At 37.6% G+C, this 5,624-nt stretch overlaps 1 pseudogene across 1 annotated transcript; it reads right to left on the reverse strand.

The window, feature by feature from the left end:
- Positions 1 to 1,873: 1,873 nt before the first annotated feature.
- Positions 1,874 to 4,288, reverse strand: LOC149148715 (AT-hook motif nuclear-localized protein 16 pseudogene; annotated as a pseudogene). The gene is made up of 2 exons (XR_016262653.1): positions 2,795 to 4,288; positions 1,874 to 2,624 (listed from the first exon to the last, which is right to left on the reverse strand). The product of XR_016262653.1 is annotated as an AT-hook motif nuclear-localized protein 16 pseudogene (transcript).
- Positions 4,289 to 5,624: the final 1,336 nt, after the last annotated feature.

Genomic DNA, 5,624 nt, shown 5'->3' on the forward strand with positions numbered 1-5,624 from the left:
ACTGAGATATACCAATTTATAGTTTGTAACCTGAAAAGTGAAGGGAGCTTTCACATACAAGATTTTGATATCTTTGGAGATGAAGCCTGATGAGCATAGATGGATAAATGTTGTTAGTTTTTATTCCTTCACCAACAGCCACCCAATAGTTGGCTAGAGTAAGAATGAAACTTGTGGGACATGCCACTCTAGGAGTCCCCAGACAGAGGATAGAGTAACATGCACTGAAACACCGAGAATTGAACCTAGGCCAATTAAGATAAAATCTTGCATAACTTTACCGCTGAACCACAACCCAGGTAGTGGATAAATGTGCAGATTTATAATGCATTCCATGCTAAATACTTTATAGGGAAAAAAACACAGAGGATCACCATTAACTTTTATATGATTGATCCCACCAGATTCTATGGGGTCTAAGGTTGATGTGATTGCTCCCTCTGTTACTAACATTGCATGTATTTTCAATGTCGTACCTTGTGGGTTTTTTTGGATTGTCTTTATGGTTGTTATTTATGTGATGTTCATAATATTTTCAAGTCTTAGTACAACAGTGGAATATCCTTATGTGAAGGATTTCATTCTACATTCATACTCTCCTTTCTCCTAAAGAAAATATTAGGAATTGTAATAATGCACCTCACACAAGAAGAATTTGCAGTAACAAATATATGTAACAACAATAATGCTTAGAGGTTTGAAATGACAGACATACATGTGTGGAGGAATGGGCTTTTGAATGTTGTAGGGTCAAGACTTATGGGCGGAGCTAGCATAGTCGAAGATTGTGTTCATCTATCACAAACTAATGATGTATGATTCTGAATAGATGTTCTTGGTCTTTCAAAGGGTATAGACCAAAACTAAATCTTTTTAAATGAACTAAATCTCTTTAGATAATAGAAGGATTTGTAGTAGGTATAACATTCAATGACACACATATTTACACATTTAGAGCTAGAAAAAGGATATACAATAGGTAGAAGTTGTGAATATATAATAGGTACAAGTTTTGATCCAACACTACAATGTACACTAGAGGAGAAAATAGAATATCACTCTCTATGTTGATTGTTAAAGTTTGAGGTTAAGTCAGTTGGAAATCTTGAAGTTGGTGAAGGAAATCTCGAAAGCCAAAACAAGTTGTTGTCACTCTGGTTTGTTGGTTATTCTCAAAACCTCTTAAAGAGAATTTTAGAAAAAAAAAAAACAAGTGGTAGTCAATGATATCACTATGACATCCTGGTTATTTGAATTGGTACATTTGTATGAAAATTCAGCAAAGAGAAAGAAATAATAGTTAGTAGGAGTATTCATGGGAGAGGATGTATAGGGTATAAAAAAAAAGGTATTAGGTGAAGTAAAACACATTGTGGGGTAAACTCTTGAGCATCCCTCAATTGGCATATTGCAACTCAAATCAATAGGATAGTGAAAGAGGAGTTAACTTTACTTTTACCACCATGTTATTTTTCTCACTTAAATTCTGATATATAGCATTTGTGTTCATCTATGCTCTTTCTCCATTTGTTTTCTTCTTATAGCCTTTCTTTTGCAACATCTGGTGCAATTGCTAGTAAGATAAATATGACACCAAAAACAATATAAAAAATAGAAAAACATCTCCCGAGAAAAAACCATTCCAAAACAAAAGTACATAAGGTTAACATATTCAACTTACCCTATGATTACGATTTTCATATATTCAAATTACTGTTTAATTGATAGACAGTAAGAAAGATATTAATTTCATTTTCAGAATCTAAACTCTCAAATAGATATGATATAATAATAATATAAGATACTTTTCTACTAACCCAAACAGCCTAGGTTTTTTTATGAGCCAGGATGGCTTAAGTTATCTTTTATGTTTAGCGAATAGGGTTTGCAAATCCCTTGTAAAAGTATTGCACCACCAAAATCAACGATGAAACCATTAAATATTTTGTCAGTGAACATTGTGAAGGGTGAGTACTTCCGGCATTAAAAACGAGGGATAGTACCTGTAAATGTTTTGCCACCATGAAGTTAAACAAAAAGCCTTTGAAATATGATTCCTCCTAATCAGGCATGGATTGGCGTTGGATCGAATTTTCTGGTTTCTTCTCGAATGGTTTCATCACACTAGCCTTGAGCAAGGGGAAAAGCAGATTGAAGTAAGTGACGAAATGCATAAGAAGCTTAGTGCCGCTCATGTCAATTCCTCCATGAGGTTCCTGAAAACATTTGGAGTCCACCTGATGTGAAAATATTGTTTCTTAAAGTAGAAGGAAGAGTCATGCGTCCTCAAACCCTATCTCAGATTGAAAGACAGCTCCCATGTGTTGATTATCTTTCGATAACCATCAGCTCTCATGCCTTCCAATTTGTTGCAGGAAGCTGTAATCGCATGGACAAGTTTTTAGCTCAGGCATCAACACATGCAAAGGACATCAGAGAGACTCAGAATTGGGTACCTTTGGGTAAAATACAACACAAATTAAGTAGAAGTGACCTAAACAAGGCCGTTTTGGACCGAATGGGGGAACTCATTCAGCGAAGAAACTATACAACAAAACAAGCTGCAAAACCAATGAACTGTATTGCAATAAACATGAAGCGCTCCAGTTTTTTTCTTCTCCAAGCTGAAACGGAACAAAGATAATCAGAACCGAATTTATAACCCAAATCATGTCTAACTTGCCCTGAACAGAATTAAAAAAAAATACAAGTCTGAGCATAATTTGTAAACATAAAACCCTAACTAAGATAATTCGTACACAAAAGTATGAATGAGTTTATCTATTAAGTGAACCTGTCAAAAAGACAAGGAAGATGGTATTTTTCTCATTGTAAGGGTCCGGATGCTGTGCCGAGGCCTAGATGACATTAGACAGTTGACCATTCCCGAGCAGATTTGGGGGAATGTTGAAAACGGGTATGCTTGACGGAACAGGTATATGTTGCTCCTGCTGTAGTGCCGCCACAGTGAATAATTGGGAAAGTCCTCCGGGAGGGTGGAGCTGCCTAGGGGTCTGCTCCTCGTCATCCTCTAGGGGCAATCGATCGTAAGGGGCTACACGGTATGTGGCAGCCATAACCAGGATAGGGCCGGAGGCCACGAGAGCGCCCACCACGCTCCCTCCCAGCACTTGTCCCTGACCCGCTGCGAGATAAATTGTGAGGCCTGTAGCCCCAGAAAGCTCAGTCGTGTGCAGAAACGCCCCAGACAGGGATAAGATCTCGAAGCGTCCGTGCAAGGTCACGATTGCGCTAGCCGTGGCCAGTTGCCGCAGGGTAACGTTGTTCACCGCCCTGGTTCCGTTGAGAATGGACAGTCCCCGGAGCCGCCTCCGTGCGAAAATCGCCAAGCTCTCCGCTACGTCGCGACCGTCGCCCAGTACGTGAGCTCTGAGAGCGTTGCCGCTCTCCTGGTGGACAATTGTCGGAGGCTTCGGATTGTTTTTGGACCCCGGTGGCCTGCCGCGAGACCTCCCGCTCGTCTCTGCCTCCACCACATCGCCCTGATGAGACTTGTCCTCAGCATCGCTGTTGTGATCGTTTTTGCTGTCCATCTTTCGTTTCTTCAATTCGCTTCCGCCGCTGATCTCGTCTTCAGAAATAAGAAAGTCCCTCGTTTGGAGACCATCGACATGACTACTTCCGGGCACGGGACGGGAAACATGACCAGGACCTGGCCCTGAATAGGGCCCTTGTTCGATTCCAGCCATCGCCCCATTTCCCGCCCACCACCGGGTTGCCAGGACCGCGTCCTTGAATTCGCTACGCGAAATTCGCTGAATCCTTCCCCGATCATGGCATCCAATTTCAAATTTTTGGCTGCCTTCAATCCGGCCTCGCCAGTTCTATATCCTAATGCGATCAACCAGTCCCATCCTATACGCTAGGGTTCCGATTCTTGCATAGCATAAAGCTTGTCTGGAATACCTTCGCCGTCGCCTCTGATCTTTCTCAGCAACAGAGAAGAAGGGAAGCAAGACCAAGAAATCAATCTGAGCCGAAGGGACAAAACCAGCGTGTGGGTGCACAAGAAAGCTACATTGTATAGCGGTTTTCGAAGGGCGGTGTTTATTTGTGATAGAGCGTTTCGAAACAGGGTTAGGGTTTTAGAGTGGGGCAATGTGCATGTGGGCTCACCGCCCTAGTACTTATGTCGGACACTCCGGCCGGCTTTAGCTTTCAATGTAAACGTTCTTCTGTAGATTTTATCGTGCCACAAGCACCCTTCAACTTCCTCTCAATCACAGTTACCATCGATTTTACGCCATTGCAGACCTAAATTGGCACCAGGCTTAGCATCGATATTAGGTCGTCACATACCGTAGGCAGGGCAACCGATTGGTCTCATGCTTTTGTTCATTACCCATGTCTCCTAATGTTGAACTCCACTCGGATCTCCACTCGCATCCGCGTGTGTGGTGGCAAATTGATTTCTAACAAAATGGAGAGGCTTTTCTCCTAGGAGGGCGGTTTTTGTGTCTGTAAAATTTTGAAGTGGGGAACAAAGTTGAAGGGCGCCAGGGTAGAAATTTCAAATCGAAAACACCTGCTAAATTTGACGGTTTCTGCCATTCTAGTGTCTGCTTTGATTGTTTAAACAAAGGATTTTGAGAAAAAATTTACCTTATTTGACGTACAAATCATATCTATTCATATCTATAACAGGCAGTTTGCCTATCAAATTACATCCTACCAATTTATTAGTAAATTCGTAAATAGGTTTTGTGTTTCATTTCCTAAATATTTAATAAACTGTTAAATAATTTTTAAGTTGTGGTGTGTTCCTAAATATGTAGATAATTTGACTTAAATTATGAGAAAATATTTGTTCCCAACATTTTCTTAACAAGTGAAATGTAAAAATGGAATGATAGAGGAATATGAATATTTTTTTAATTAGCAAAGTTAAATGTATGGTTATATGTATGATGAACTAGGTTGAAAATATTATCAAAATTAATCTTCTGCGTGGCAATTTTAAAAACATAGAAATTCCAAAACTTATAAAAAAATCTTCTTGTTTTAATTTTTGACTCTTCAATACTCATTTCTTCAAAGAGGAACTATAATTTTTATACAAAATCATATCGAAATTTTATTTAAAATATTATATTATATCGTAATTGAATAGTGTTTTAATGAATTTTTTAGTATTTTAAATTATATCAGTATAGATGTATTTTAATTCCGGATTTATTAAGTATGGAGAAACATTAAATATTTTAAAATATAACTTTTAAGAAATTATTTGTATTTTAAGAAATTTGATTCTTGTGAATATTTGATATATCCGAAATTAAAATTAATCTATAGTAGTTCTTAATAATATTATATATATTTATATAGATTTTACATTTTTATTTTTAATTTTATTAAACCCCAATGATATATATAATTAATCATTTTTCTTTAATATGAATTATGATTTATAACTTGTAATTTATAATTTTTCCATTCAAATTTTTAATGAAAATATATATAGTATTGATCAATTGATGATTCTAAATATATATTTACATTATGTTGGTTGATAATTTTTAGAGTAGTAAATGAAGAAAGGAGGAAAAATCATTTCTGTAGAATGCATTGAAATAAATTTATGAAGAGTTAAGAGGTAGATTTGA

Source organism: Pinus tabuliformis, chromosome 9 (genome assembly GCF_031772625.1).
Source record: "Pinus tabuliformis cultivar Carrire ecotype Pingquan chromosome 9, CPIR1, whole genome shotgun sequence".
Taxonomy (NCBI): Eukaryota; Viridiplantae; Streptophyta; class Pinopsida; order Pinales; family Pinaceae; genus Pinus; species Pinus tabuliformis.